We start from the raw sequence: 15,554 nt of genomic DNA on the forward strand, positions 1-15,554 counted from the left end.
AAATTATATAGGGAAACTCCCAGGAAGGAATTGAACATCAGACTATGTGACTAATGGGATTACAAGAGATAGGAAAGTATTTAGGACACGCAAGGTTGAAGCTTTAGTAGTGGCGTTTGTGTATTCCCACGGCCAAGGGCAAATGCTGGGCCGAGAATTGAATATGCCAAGTGCTCCTAAAATTCAGTAACAGTCATTAGTCGGGGGCTGGTGAGGGGTAAGTAATGGCGGCCCACACTGGCTCACTGGTGCGCATGGCATGGCATGCCAGACCTATAGTTGTGCATGTAGCATTCTCCTCCTTTTGTTTCCTTGAAGCTTCTGAGCCTTATAAAGAAACTCTACACCCTGTCTTTGGTCTTTAATTCAGACCCTTTAGTTGCTACAGTTTAGTTTGTTGCTACTGCTGCATTGAGCAGGCTTGTTACCTCCGTCTCTAGAAGGAAGAGGCTGCACCATTTACACCTGCTGGGAATCTGGGACTGCGATGCCTAGAAAGTCTGTTAACCAGGTGGAAGGTGATTTATGGAGCTGTGCTTAACACATGTAGAGAACTCACAAGGATGGTGATTGCAGAACTATCTGTATTAGGGAAAGACTGAAGTGATCTAAATGCCATCAGTAGAGGTTAAACAGAGCACCTGTTAAAAAGCCTAAAGATATGTCTATTGGGGGTAAGACATCAAAAACTTTGTGGAAAATGGAATTCAAAGATTGGCAGAGCGGTTGGGACACCTGTATTCTGTATCAGAGTGCCTGGCTCAAGTCCCGCCTCTGCTTCCGAATCAGTTCCTGCTGATGTGCACCCTGGAAGGTAGCTGGTGATGGCTCAAGTATTTGGGTCTATTAGGAGACCTGGATTGAGTTCCAGGCTCCCAGCTTTGGCCTGCCCTGGCTACTGTGAGCATGTGAGGAGTGACTCAGTAGATGGAGGCTGGCTGTTTCTATCTCACTGCTTTTCAAATGTCACAATGAATTTTTGAAACAAGGTTAAGTCTATTTTGGTGCAAAAGATTTTTGAAATGCATGCAGTTTTTTTATAACAGGCATTTTCCATGAACTTTTTAAAATTTATTTGAAAGGCAGAATGACAAGGAGCAGAGACAGATATCTTCCATCCACTGGTTCACTCCCCAAATGGCTGCCAAAGCCAGTAGTCAGGAACCTCCCTAGGAATTCCCTGTGTGGCAGGGGCCCAAACACTTGGGCCATCTTCCACTGACTCCCCAGGCACACTAGCAAGAAGCTGGATGGAAAGCAGAGCTGCTAGGACTTGAACTGGAGCTCCAGTACCGGATGCCTGTGTTGTGAGCAGCGCACAAGCCACTGCACCACAATGTCGGCCCCTCCATAAGCTTTTTTTTTTTTTTTTTTAAAGATTTATTTGAAAGTCAGAGTTACACACACACAGACACAGAGGTGGAGAGAGAGCGAAAGGTCTTCCATCCGCTGGTTCACTCCCCAGGTGGCCGCAACGGCGGGAGCCACACCGATCCGAAGCCTTCGGAGCCAGAAGCTTCTCCCAGGTCACCCTCGCGGGTGCAGTGGCCCAAGTACTTGGGCCATTTTCTATTGCTTTCCCAGGCCACAGCAGAGCCGGATCGGAAGCGGAGCAGCCGGGACTCGAACTGCTGTCAATATATATGGGATACCGGCACCTCAGGCAGCCTACGGTTACCGCTGCACGGCCCCGAAACAATACCTTGTTCAAACTCTGTAAGACCAGGTACTTTCCAGAGCATCCAGCTTAGCGCACACAGCGAAGACAGTGAGCCCCGTGAGCCGCTCTCGCCTGGTTCCTCCTCTGGGAGGCAGCGCGGACCTCCCGGCGTCAGAACAAAGGAAGCCCTAGGCACAGCCGCGTGTGGTTCCCCTAGACCCGGCCCCTCACCTCCGCACATGCGCAGGCCGAACCTTAGGCGATCCCGCAGCCCCGCGCGCGTGATGTAGTCTCGTACGCCGGTACGTGATGACGCAGGGGCGTGCGCTCAGTGGCTCGTAGGGGAAGATGGCGGCTGCTCCTTTGGAGGAGAGGGATTGATAGGGGCGGAGGGAGGAGGCCATCCAGCGGAGACAAATCGGAGAGTGAAGACAAACGCTTCACTCGCCGTTAGGAGCTCCGCTCAACGCCAGACGGTGAGTCCGGCGGCGGCGCGGGACCGCCGGCCTGCAGAAGACGGCAGCAGTCTCCGCCATTTTCAGGCTCGGCCGTTGCGTGCTCTGGGGGCTTGGAGGGGCTTGGGACAGGTTGGAGGAGCTGGGAGGACCATCTACGGGAGGGCTCGTTGAGGCGGGGTCGAGCCTTCGGGGAGGGGGATGGAGGCTGTAGGCCGTCTAGAAAAAGAGCGGGGTGAGGGCGGGGGGCACCAAGGCCAGGACTGAGAACTGCTGGCGACTGGAAGACGTGGGTAAGGCAGGCCACAGCTGAGACGTGAAGTTTGGACGCGGGAAGCCCTTAGAAACTGTGATTTGGGGTGGGAATGGCACGAGGTGGGCCGTAGTGGAGTGTGGCTTTGCTTGGTTTGAAGGGGTCACGGGAAGTTTATGTAAAAAGTGCAGAAACAGCTGAAGATTCGGCCTTGATGCTGTCGCGGCTTGAAATCGGCGTTTGTTTCGGGGATAAAGGCCACGGCTTGACAAGCAAAGCCCTGCTCCTTTGGGATAGTTCTATTCCTGTTTGGTTCGCTTTAGATCCCGTTCCCCGCAAGCGTCGCTCTGATAACCCCTTCCCTGTGTCCAATTTCAAGCTTGCTCTTCAGATAAGTAGTTAGCATCTTAGCATTCGTGCTTTAAAAAGAATAAAATAAATGTTGGTGCTCGGTTGTAACCCTTGTGGTTAGTGCCTCTTCCGGGGTAAGGAGGCGTTGGGGCTCGTGGATAGGGAACTCCCTAATAGGATCTGTTTAAATCCATTCAGAAAAGTAAGAGTTACTTGGAGAAAGCCCGGGAAGAATTGTTCAAAGAAGTTTCTCACAGATGATATTAACTGTTTAGGAACTTTGGAGGTCTTTAGGGTAAGAACTGAGAGGAGCATCTCTTGGGAGCTTCTAAGTGCACCCTGGGGAGAGAATGCATGGGGTATTTTATTTTATTTTAATTTTTATCTGTGAACATGGTGCAGTGTTAGAGCTATTTAATTCAAACAGAGCTTTTAGTGACTGTTAGTTAAAACATGTTACTTGTTCCCCTGGTGGCATTTTTCTTTTCCTAGTCTTAATTGCGTTTGACACCTGTCTTTTTTTACTACTGTAAGATACTTTTTTTTTTTTTGAACTGGTCTCCTTTCCCAATAGAAAGTAAAATGCTGTATAGATTTGAATTTGTGCTGAGGCTTGAAATTCTATCTTCAGCTTGTCTTCTTGAAACTTAACGGGAAAATTTTAACTTTGTACGCAGGGAAAGAATTCTGGTAGAAAGTTGCCTTATCTCCACAGCGCTTTGGGGAAAATTGCATCATTATCTATGAAGCTGATGGCTTAACCTGCATTTTTTTCTTTGGTTGTTGAAGATATTAAAGCAGCTGATTTTGCAATCACAGTGTATCTTCAAGCTTTACAAAGTTTATTTTTTCATGTACTTAAGGGGCAGAGCTAGAGAGAGTGAGAGACAAAGATCTTCATCTGTTGATTCACTCCCCAAGTGCCCACAACAGCCAGGGCTGAGCCAGGCCAAAGCTGGAAGCTCAAAACTCAATCTAGGTCTCCTACATGGGTGGTAGGGATCCAAATACTTGAGCTGTCTTCTGTCTCCCAGGATCTATCCTTGGGAAACTAGATCAGAAACGAAGAGCTGGGACCAAACACTCCAGTATGACATGTGGGTGTCTCTCTCAAGTTGGTGGTCTAACACACTGCTTCATAGTGCCTGCCCCTTTTTAAGCTTTTAATTATATTTTTACCAACCACTTAAGATGCTCATTCAGAGCTCTGTTAAGTAACGAAAAGTCCATGTATGCTTTGTGTTATTTGGTGAAAAAAGATTTTTTTAAAGATTTTATTTGAAAGAGTGACAGAGACACAGAGATAGAAAGATTTTCCATCCACTGACGGCAACAGCTAGGGCTGGGCTGTGTGGAAGCAGGAGCCTTGAACTCCACTGGGGTCTCTTCCATGGGTGGCAGGGACCCAAGCCACTTGGGCCATCTTCAGCTGCTTTCTCAGGCACATTAAAATGGAGCTGGGTGGGAATCGGAGCAGTGGGATGCAAACTGGTGCTCCAGAATAGGTTGCCAGCATTTCAAGCAGTGGCTTAATCTGCACCACAGCGCAGCCCCCCCCCCCCCCATATTTTTTTTAGAAAGATTTATTTACTTGAAAGAGCAACTGAGAGGGACACACACACACACACACAGATCTTTATCTGCTGGTTCATTTCTCAGACAGCTGGGGCTAAGCCAGACCAGGAGTCAGGAATGGCCACCTCTATGGGATGCTGGTATTGCAGGTGGTGGCTTAACATGCTGTACCACAATGCTGGTCCTGTTAAAAAAAAAATTGATAATTGCCAAAGTTTGAATAGTTTTCTATCTCAGAATAAGAAAGTGAGGTTATGGAGTCAGTGTTATGGCATTACAGGTTAAGCTCTTGTCTGCAGTGCCAGTGTTTCATATAGCTGGCTGGTTTGAGTCCTGGCTGCTCCACTTCTGATCCAGCTCCCTGTTAATGCACCTGGAAAAGCAGTGGAAGATGGCCCAACTTGTTGGGCCCCTGAATCTATGTAGGTGACCCAGATGAAGTTCCTGGCTTTGGCCTGGCCCAGCCCTGGCCATTGCAGAGCGAATCAGCAGATGGAAGACCTTTTCTCTCCATTATCAAAGTATGTTTAAATAAATATCATAATTGTTCAAAGCATAGATTGCAGATTTTCTTTTTTTGTTTTTAAACTTGTTTATTTGAAAGGTAGAATTACAGAGAAGGAGACAGGGAGAGGTAGAAAGAGATCTTCCATCTGCTGGTTCACTCCCGAAATGGCTGCAATGGCCATCTGGGCCAGGCTGAAACTGTGAGCCAGGAGCTGCTTCCTGGTTTTCCATGTAGGTGCAAGGGCCCAAGGACTTGGGCCATCCTCCAGTATTTCCCAGACACATTAGCAGGGGGCTGGATTGGAAGTGGAGCAGCTGGAACTCGAACTGGCGTCCATATGGGATGCCCCTTTACCCACTACTCCACAACGCTGTCCCCCTCCATTTTTTCTACAAAACATTATTCCGGGCTTGCACCATGGCTCACTTGGTTAATCCTCCGCCTGTGGCGCCAGCATCCCATATGGGCGCTCGGTTCTAGTCCCGGTTGCTCCTCTTCCAGTCCAGCTCTCTGCTGTGGCCCGGGAGGGCAGTGGAGGATGTCCCAAGTGCTTGGGCCCCTGCACCTGCATGGGAGACCAGGAAGAAGCTCCTGGCTTCGGATTGGTGCAGCGCCGCTGTAGCGGCCATTTGGGGAGTAAACCAACGGAAGGAAGACCTTTCTCTTTGTAACTCTACCTGTCAAATAAAAACAAAAGAATAACAATAAAAAACATTATTCCAAGAAATTCATTTGTATTAAAAGTTGCTAATGAGACACATTAACTATTTTGTTGCAATGCTTGGAAGTTTTCTCAGTTGTTACAGTGTGTTGTGTGACAAATAACCTGCCTGACAGTTTTAGTAATTAAAAACGTGTTGTCTTTGTCTTTAGCAGTGATTTAGGTTTAAAAGTAAAATTTTGTGACTTCAAGCCTATTTTTCATTTGTAACATTTCCCTCCCCATTGCAAATAATTTGTGCTGCTCCTTGGCACAGAAGCTCTTCAGTATATTGGAAACTGGGATGTATATTAGTGTCATTTTTTTCTGGTCCTTAAATATTTTAGTAGTTTTCTGGCAGAGTAACTGATTTCACAAAGTTTGTGTTGAACTTTGTATTCACAATTTGAATGCTTAATAAATCCCCAGAGCTGGATGGTTTTGAAAAGGGTATACTTTAGAGGCTGGTGCTGTGATGCAGCAGGTTTAAAGCCCATATGGGTGCCAGTTCTAGTACCAGCTGCTCCACTTCTGATCCAGCTCTCTACTATGGTCTGGGAAAGCAGTAGAAGATGGCCCAAGTCCTTGAGCTCCTGCTCCCACATGGGAGACCCAGAAGAAGCTCTTGGCTCCTAACCTTGGATCAGCTCAGCTCCGGCCATGCAGCCATTTGAGGAGTGAACCAGTGGATTGGAAGACCTCTTTTTCTATTTCTACCTCTCTCTGTAACTCTTTCAAATAAATAAAAATAAATCTTTAAAAAAAAAAAAAAAGAAAAGGGCATACTTGTTTCACAGACCTAAGTTTGAATGTCAGGCTCACCACTAACTAACTTTTTATTTTGGGCCAGTTAATTCAACTCTAAGGTTCAATTTCCTTACACATAAAAAGATTAGTTAGGCCGCTGCCTGTGGTGCCAGCATTCCATGTGTGTGCAGCTTCCCTTCCTGGCTGCTCTGCTTCTGATCCATCTCTATGCTGTGGCCTGGGAAAGCAGTGTTGGATGGCCCAAGTCCTTGGGCCCCTGTACCCACTTAGGAGATCTGGAGGAGGCTCCTGGCTCCTGGTTTCGGATCCGTGCAGTTCTGACTGTTGTGGCCATCTGTTGAGTAAACCTGCGGATCAGATGAAGGTTTCTTCTTTCTCTGCCCCTGCCTCTCTGTAACTCTGCCTTTCAACTAAATAACTAATTTTTTTTTTAAGATTAGTTAGAAAAGTTATCCCAAAGGAGAAAGTGCCTTGTGTATAGGAAGCATTCAGTAGATTTTGACATTTTTGTCCGTGATTGGAATTTAATTGGTAAATCATTAATCATTTCCTTTTTTTTTTTTAAAGATTTATTTATTTATTTGAAAGAGTTACACAGAGAGAGGAGGAGAGGCAGAGAGAGAGAGAGGTCTTCCATTTGCTGGTTCACTCCCCAGTTAGCCGCAATGGCTGGAGCTGCGCCTGATCTGAAGCCAGGAGCCAGGAGCTTCTTCTGGGTCTCCCAAGAGGGTGCAGGGGACCAAGGCCTTGGGCCATCTTCTACTACTTTCCCAGGCCATAGCAGAGAGATGGATTGGATGTGGAGCAGCCGGTACTAGAAGTGGTGTCTGGCCGGCGCCGTGGCTCAATAGGCTAATCCTCCACCTTGCGGCGCCGGCACACCAGGTTCTAGTCCCGGTCAGGGCGCCGGATTCTGTCCCGGTTGCCCCTCTTCCAGGCCAGCTCTCTGCTATGGCCAGGGAGTGCAGTGGAGGATGGCCCAGGTGCTTGGGCCCTGCACCCCATGGGAGACCAGGAAAAGCACCTGGCTCCTGGCTCCTGCCATCGGATCAGCGCGGTGCGCCGGCTGCAGCGGCGGCCATTGGAGGGTGAACCAACGGCAAAGGAAGACCTTTCTCTCTGTGTCTCTCTCTCACTGTCCACTCTGCCTGTCAAAAATAAAAAAAAATAAAAAAAAAAAATTTAGAAGTGGTGTCTATATGGGATGTCGGTACTGCAGGTGGCGGCTTTACCCACTAGCCACAGCATTGGCCCCATGGGAAATGATTTTCAATTTTTAAACCCTCAGATATCTTTGTTGAAAACAGGTTCATCAGTATTCTTTCCTCTTTGTTACGAAGCATTTTTTCATGTATCTCTAATACATTTTGTGAATTTTTACACTGCTTTCTGAGCACTTTGAATACAGTGCTTTATATTTTTGTATTATTAAAACCTAGGCATTTAATGTTGAGTAGTGAATGGACTTTCTACAGAAATTCTCATGACTACTCTAGTCCGTGTTTCACACATGCCTGACTTATTTCTGCTCTTGGACCTTTGCTCACTGCCTTGATTGTCTTCTTTCTTTCAGACTCTATGTTCATATCCTTTTAATTCCTCAGTAGCCACCTAACTCTGATCCCATTAATGAGGTCTTGCTTGATTTCATGAATTAATTTACTTTTAAATATTTATTTATTTATTTGAAAGCGTTAACAGAGAGGCAGAGGAAGGGAGGGAGGGAGAGAGAGAGAGAGAGAGAGTAAGGTCTTCCATATGCTGGTTCACTCACTAGATGGCTGAAACGCCTGGAGCTGAGCCGATCAGAAGCCGGGAACCAGGAGCTTATTCTAGATCTCCCTCACGGGTGCAGGGGCCCAAGGACCTCCGCCATCCTCCATTGCTTCCCAGGCCACAGCAGAGCTGGATAGTAAGTGGAGCAGTTGGGACTTGAACTGGCACCTATTTGGGATGCCAGCACTGCAGGTGGTGGCTTCTCCTTCCATGCCACAGTGCCGGCCCCTCATATATTTATAATTTGTCTCGCAAGTTAATCTAAGGCCTTTATGACTGCCTCATGTTACTTTATGTCTCTGGTTCCTGGCACTGTGTCTTGCCATTTGCTTTTTCTTAATTTTATTTTTTAATTTTAATTATTTTATTTATTTGAAAGAGTTACGGAGAAAAATAGGGACAGAGAAAGTTCTTCCATCCGCTGCTTCACTACCCAGATGGCTGGAGCTGAGCCAATCTGGAGCCAGGAACCTCTTCCCGGTCTCCCAAGTGGGTGCAGGGACTGGGCCGTCCTCTGCTACTTTCTCAGGCACATTATCAGGGAGCTGGATCAGAAATGGAACAGCCAGGATTCAGACCGGCACCCATATGGATGCCATTGCTGCAGGGTAGGGGTTTAACCCACTGAGCTACAGCCCTGGGGGAACCCCGCCCCGCCCCGCCTTTTTTTTTTTTTTTTTTTTTTTTTAAGGTTTTATTTATTTGAGTGGTAGAGTTACAGAGAGGGGGAGAGAGGGAGAAAGGTCTTCCATCCACTGATTCACTCCCCAAATGGCCGCTTTGCTATAGCTGAGTTGATCCGGAGCCAGGAGCTTCTTCTAGGTCTCCAATGCAGGTGTAGGGGCCCAAGGAGTTGGGTCATCTTCCATTGCTTTCCTAGGCCATAGCAGAAAGCTAGATTGGAAGAGGAGCAACTGGTGCCTATATGGGATGCTGGTGCTGCAGGCCGGGGCTTTAACGAGTTGTACCACAGTGCTGCCCACCGCCCCACCCCGCCTTTTAAAGAGTCATTTATTTATTTGGAAAGGAGAGTTAGAGAGAGAGAATGCTTCCATCCTCTGGTTCACTTCCCAAATGGCCGCTACTGCCAGGGCTGGGCCAGGCTGAAGCCAGGAGCCAGAAGCTTCATCTGGGTTTCCCACATGGGTGCAGGGGCCCAAGGACGTGGGCCATCTTCCACTACCTTCCCAGGCGCATTAGCAGGGAGCCAGATTGGAAGTGGGGCAGCCAGGACTTGAACCAGTACCTTTAAGGGATTCTGGCATCCCAGGTGGCAGCTTTACCTGCTGTGTTGTGTTGGCCCCTATTTTTAAATTAAAAAGTTAATTTATTTGAGAAGCAGAGAGAGAAAAAACCAAGTGCATATGAACAAACTGGTTCACTCCCCATAGCCTACAGTGGCTGGTGCTGGGCCAGGCTGAAGCCAGGAGCTGGGAGCTAGTTTTCCCATGTGGATGGCAGGAACCTAACTACTTGAGCAATTGCCAGCTGCCAGTCAGGTTTCATGTTAGCTGGAACCTGAAATGGAGAGTAGAGCTGGGACTCACACCCGGGTACTTGTCTGCCTCCTAGTGTCCCTATCAGTTTGTCAACTGTTTGCTCAAATGCCTTCCACTCCATCTTTTCAGACTCTTGCACATTTAAAAATTTTCTGATGGTGTGCTTTGTTACTTACCTTTCCCTCTACTCCTTTTATTTCCTACAGATTGGAAGTTAACTCTACATAGGTTTGATTAAATTTGGACTAAATATTGGTGAAAAATTTCATAGTTGAGAATATATGATTTATATATTACATCAGGAAGGAAAGAATATCTGATTCCTTTCTCATTAGTCATGAGCCCTTAATACTTGCTGTGGGGACTACCAGGTGTTAGTTTGCCCCATTATTTATAGTGCTGTGTTTGCTTGTTTTGTGTGATTTTTTTTTTTTTCCTGTTGGAAAGGTACATTTTCCCCTTTGGTATTATTCATGATCTGTAGCCTGATAAATTTGTTAATATATTGTCAAATCTGCATTGTCCCTTCCTCATTTCCCCCAGTCATTCCAGGGATTTTACATTTTTCACCCTAAGAATAAGTTCGTTCTCTAGAATACTAACAATATTAACAAATTTTGAATATTTAGGATTTGTAGAGTACTTAATGCAGTTCATAATTAAATTTATTCAGTTGTCCCAGTAATATCACTCACAGAATTTTTTTTTAGAAGATTTATTTATTAATTTCAAAGGCAGAATTAAACAGAGAAAGATCTGGCATTTGCTGGTTCACTCACCAAATGTCTGTAACAGCTGGTGCTGCATCAGGTGAAAGCCAGGAGCCTAGAACTCCACCTAGGTCTTCCATGAGTGGTTGAGGCCCATGTCCTTGGGCTATCTTCCTCTGTTTTCCCAGGTGCTTTAGCAAGGAGCTGGTTGGAAGCAGAACAGCCGGGACTTGAACCACTGCTCATATGGGATGCCAATGTTGCAAGCGGCTCCTTAACCTGCTGTACCACAATGCTCTCTCCAAAGTGTTGTTTTTTTTTTTCTATAATCCAAATCCTATCTAGAATCAAACATTGATTTGTCATATCTCTTAGTTTTAATTGTGATCACTTCTTTTATGACTGAAAATTTTAAAATTTGAGAAGCAGAGACAGAGCTCCCATTCACAGTTTCATTGTCCAAATGTCGTCGATGACCAGAACTTGGCCGGGCACGAGCTAGGGAACTCGGTCTGGGTCTCTCATGTGAGTGACTGCTTCATAGGGTAGGGTCTGCACTACCAGGAAGCTGGAGTTGGGAGCCTGAGCTGGACATCCAACCTAGGTATTTTGATATGATATGAGATGTGGGTGTCCCACCCATTAGGCCAAATACCTGCTCTGATAATTCTGTTCTTTTTTTTTTTTTTTTTTTTAATATGAAAGAGGGATCGAGAGAGACACAGAAATCTTCCATTCACTGCATCATCCTTTAAATGTCCACAGCAGCCCAGGCTAGACCATGTTGAAGCCCAGATCTCAGTTGCCCCTTTGTGTGGCAGGGATCCAAGCATTTGATCTATCATCTGCCTCTGAGGGTTTACATTAGCAGGAAACTGGAATCAGAAGCAGAGCTAGAACTTGAACCCAGGTACTTTGATATGGGATTTGAGCATCCTGTGTGGTATCATCTGTTGCACAGTATGCCAGCCTCAGTAGTAGGGAATTAAAAAAAAAAAATTATGGGGCTGGCGCTGTGACATAGTAGGTTAAGCCTCTGCCTGCATTACCAGCATCCCATATGGGCACCGGTTTGTGTCCTTGCTGCTCCTCTTCTGATCCAGCTCTCTGCTAATGGCCTGGGAAAGCAGATGAAGATGGTCCAAGTGCTTGGGCCCCTGCACCTGCTTGGGAGACCTGGAAGAAGCTCCTGGCTTTGGATCAGCCCAGTTCTGTCCGTTGTGGCCATTTGGAGAGTGAACCAGTGGATGGAAGACCTTTCTCTCTGTGTCTCCTTTTCTTTTTGTAACTCTGCCTCTTAAATAAATAGAGTCTTAAAAAAAAATAAAGTCTTTAAAAAAATTTGTTTATCTGAAAGGCAGAGAGAAAGAGCCTTGTCTTCGCTCTGCTGAGTCACTTTTCAAATGCTCTTTATAGCCAGCCCAAAGCCAGGAACCTGGAACTCACTATGGGTCTTCTATGTGGGTGTCAGGGACCAAAGTACTTGAGCCGTCATCTTCTGCCTTCCAGGCTGTGCCCCAGCAGGAAGCTGGATTGGAAATGGAGGATCCAGGACTGGAACCAGGCATTGCAGAACGGGCTATGGCCATCACAAGTGACATCTTTTTTTTTTTTTTTAAGATTTATTTATTTGAAAGACAGAGTTACAGTCAGAGAGAGAAAGAGAAGAGAGAGAGAGAGAGAGAGAGAGAGAGAGAGGTCTTCCATCTGCTGGTTCACTCGCCAAATGGCCTCAATAGCCAGAGCTGAACTGATCCAAAGCCAGGAGCCTGGAGCTTCTTCTAGGTGTCCCACATAGGTGAAGGGCTCAAGCACTTGGGCTATCCTCCAAAGCTTTCTCAGGCCATAGCAGGGAGCTGGATAGGAAGTGGAGTAGCTAGGACTCTGGTGCCCATATAGGATGCTGGTGCTGCAGGCCAGGGCTTTAATTCTGCGCCACAGTGCCGGTCCCCACAAGTGGCTTTTTTTTTTTTTTTGACAGGCAGAGTGGACAGTGAGAGAGAGGGAGGGAGAGAAAGGTCTTCCTTTTCCGTTGGTTCACCCCCCAATGGCCGCTGCAGCTGGCTGTGCCGGGGCACCTCACTGATCCGAAGGCAGGAGCCAGGTGCTTCTCCTGGTCTCCCATGGGGGTGCAGGGCCCAAGGACTTGGGCCATCCTCCACTGTACTCCCGGGCCACAGCAGAGAGCTGGCCTGGAAGAGGAGCAACCGGGACAGAATCCGGCGCCCCAACCAGGACTAGAACCTGGGGAGCCGGCGCCGCAGGCGGAAGATTAGCCTATTGAGCTGCGGCGCTGCCTTTTTTTTTTTTTTTTTAAAGGTTTTATTTATTTATTTGAGAGGTAGAGTTACAGACAGTGAGAGGGAGAGACAGAGAGAAAGCTTCTTTCAGTCTCCCATATGGGTGCAGGGGCCCAAGGACTTGGGCCATCTTCTACTGCTTTTCCAGGTCATGGCAGAGAGCTGGATTGGAAGAGGAGCAGCCGCGACTAGAACCAGTGCCCATATGGGATGCAGGTGCTGCAGGCAGAAGATTAACCTACTGAGCCACAGCGCCGGCCCCACAAGTGGCATCTTTAACCAGGACAGACGACTGCCCCTTTTGCCTGTTTTTTAAATTGAGTTATTTCTTTTTTATTGTTGAGTTTTGTTTTGTTTTTTTTTTTTTTTTTGAAAGCAGGTTTAGCTTTGTAGTACTCCCTTGTGTGGATGTGCTTTAGTACATTTGCTCAGTTCCTTTTAGGATTCAAACGGGACATACTTGAGAGTGAAAGGGAGAACTGTGTATTGTGTCAAGACAGCCGGCCTAAACTCAGCAAACTTAAACATACTGACTACTAGTAATAGCAAATGTATTATTATTATTTTTTAAGATTTATTTTATTTATTTGAAAGAGTTACAGAGAGGTAGAAACAGAGAGCAAGGTCTTCCATCTGCTGGTTTACTCCCCTGGCTGCAATGGCCAGAGCCGTGCTGATCCGAAGCCAGGAGCCAGGAGCTTTTTCCAGGTCTCCCATGTGGGTGCAGGGGCCTGAGGACTTGGGCCATCTTCTACTGCTTTCCCAGGCCATAGCAGAAAGCTGGATTGGAAGAGGAGCAGCCAGGACTAGAACCGGCGTCCGTGTGGGATGCCGGCACTTCAGGCCAGGGCTTTAACCCACTGTGCCACTGAGTCAGCCCCAGCAAATGTATTCTTTAGTGCAACTTAGGATTTTTTTTTTTAAATCATGGTAAAACACATATGCAACAACTTCTGATCGTTGTTCTTTGCGCTTTCCACTATAGGGCTCCTCAACCAATATGTGAGATTGAAAAAGTGAGTAAGGCTAATAATTTCTCTTTTTACTACAGATATTTGAAGTCTGTGATTACTTGTTTCTTACCATGTTTTATGTTCCCTTTACAGAGCTTTTTCCAGGTGATTTGTGAACTCTGTTTTGATAACTATAGCTATTTTTGTTGTCATAGTAGAAATAAGTAACTCCCTGTACTCAATTAAGAATTGAGTACTATATTTTCAAAACTTTACAACCCAATTATTGTATTTCTTTGGTACAGATAACTTATCTATCATTCAGTTTCAAAAGTTAGGTACTGAAGGGTTCATTGAAGAGCTTTAACCTATGTGATAATACTCTGTACACAGTCACAATTATTTTTCTGTAGAGGGAAAGAAATTCCTGTTTTGAGTAGGATGCATAAAAAAAGCTTTAATGAAATTTCAGTTTCATATATAGGAATAGACTCAAACTCAGCATGCATCAGGCCAAGTACAGTTTACAAAAATAAGCTTTATGAATTCTGTGGTTTTAAATTTAGATGTAGTGGGACATTTGATTTTTTTTTTTTTAATTCTGTACCTGGTTTGAGTCAATGACATTTTTTTGAAAGGCAGAGTGACAGAGAGAGATTGTCTATCTACTGGTTCATACCCCAAATGGCCTTAACATTCAGGGATTGGAAGTGGAGCAGCCAGGACTTGAACCAGTGTTCTGCCAGGAGATGCCAGCATTGCAGGCAGTGGCTTAACACAAGCCCCTGAAGGTGTGTTTTTTTTTTTTGTTTTTTTTTTTTTTTTTTAAAGATTTATTTATTTACTTGAGAGGTTGAGTTAGAGAGGGAAAGACAGAGAGGTTTTCCATCTGCTGGTTCACTCCAAATGACCACAGTGGCTTGAACTGGGCTGACCCAAAGCCAGGAGCCAGCAGCTTCTTCTGGGTTTCTCATATTGTTGCAGGGGCTCAAGCATTTGAACCATCTCAAGCATTTGAACCATCTTCTACTGTTTTCCCAGGCCATTAGCAGAGAGCTGGATTGGAAGAGGAGCAGCTGGGACACAAACTGGCGCCCATCTGGGATGCTGGCGCTGCAGGCGAAGGCTTAGCCTAGTATGCCACAGCAAATGTTTGGGCCATTTGTGTATCTTTGGAGAAATAATTGTCAGATCATTTCCCCATTTAAAATATTGGGTTGTCTTTTTTTTTTTTTTTTTTTTTTTTTTTTAAAGATTTATTTATTTGAATGACACGGTGACAGATCTTCTGTCCTTTGGTTTACTCCCCACATAGCTGCAACAGCCAGGGCCAGGCCAAAGCCAGGAGCCAGGAACTCATTCAGGTCTCCCCCATGGGTGGTACGGGCCCAAGTACTTCTGTTGCCTTTCTCTGTTGCCTTCCCAGGCACATTAGCAGGAGCTGAATTGGAAATGGAGCAGCTGGCATTTGAACTGGCACTCTGATATGGGATGCAGGTGTTGCAAGTGCTGGCTATGACCCTTGTCTTTTTATTATTGTGTTTATTATTGTGTGTAAGAGTTCTTTATATATTTTAGATGCAAATCTGTTTTAGATACATACTTTGCATACATGTTCTTTCATTCTTTGGGCTCTTTTCACTCTTTTTTTTTTTTTTTTTTAATTTACTATTTATTTGAAAGAGTTACAGAGAAAGAGGGAGAGACACAGAGATCTTGCAACCAGTGGTTTACTTGCCAAATGGCCACAATAGCCAGAGCTGGGCCATGCTGAAGCCAGGAGCCTGGAGCTTCATCCAGATCTTCCACATGTGTGCAGGGGCCCAGGCACTTGGTCCGTCTTCCGCTGCTTTCCCAGGTGCATCAGCAGGGAGCTGCATCAGCAGAGGAACAGCCAGGCAATGGCTTTACTCACTGTGCCAAAGTGCCAGCCCCTCTTTTCACTCTTTATAAAATAGTATTTAATGTTTTACTTTTTATTTGTTTATTTAGGAGAGAGAGAGCGAGCGAGGGAGCGATATCTTCCTCTGTCTGCTGGTTCACTTC

The 15,554-nt window shown here is 46.0% G+C and overlaps 1 protein-coding gene and 1 long non-coding RNA gene across 10 annotated transcripts in view; one reads left to right on the forward strand and one right to left on the reverse strand.

Moving 5' to 3' along the window:
* LOC127491793 (uncharacterized) overlaps positions 1 to 1,897 on the reverse strand; it is a 23,480-nt gene extending 21,583 nt beyond the window's left edge. Inside the window, exon 1 of one of the 2 annotated variants that reach the window (XR_007920714.3) lies at positions 1,703 to 1,897. This is a non-coding gene — a long non-coding RNA (uncharacterized LOC127491793). The remainder of the gene's footprint in view (positions 1 to 1,702) is intronic. The other variant, XR_016230877.1, reaches the window with a different exon arrangement.
* An 85-nt stretch (positions 1,898 to 1,982) lies between these two features.
* The window catches only part of WDR33 (WD repeat domain 33), a 116,923-nt gene continuing 103,351 nt past the window's right edge, over positions 1,983 to 15,554 (forward strand). For 7 of the 8 annotated variants that reach the window (XM_002712200.6, XM_008258435.5, XM_008258436.5 and 4 more), the window contains exon 1: positions 1,983 to 2,136. The gene's annotated coding sequence lies outside the window, so the exon portion shown is untranslated. Of the gene's footprint in view, positions 2,137 to 13,540; positions 13,572 to 15,554 lie in introns of all 8 variants that reach the window. The other variant, XM_008258434.5, reaches the window with a different exon arrangement.

The sequence above is a fragment of the Oryctolagus cuniculus genome, chromosome 3 (genome assembly GCF_051225735.1).
Source record: "Oryctolagus cuniculus isolate XC-2025 breed Fujian yellow rabbit chromosome 3, ASM5122573v1, whole genome shotgun sequence".
NCBI lineage: Eukaryota > Metazoa > Chordata > Mammalia > Lagomorpha > Leporidae > Oryctolagus > Oryctolagus cuniculus.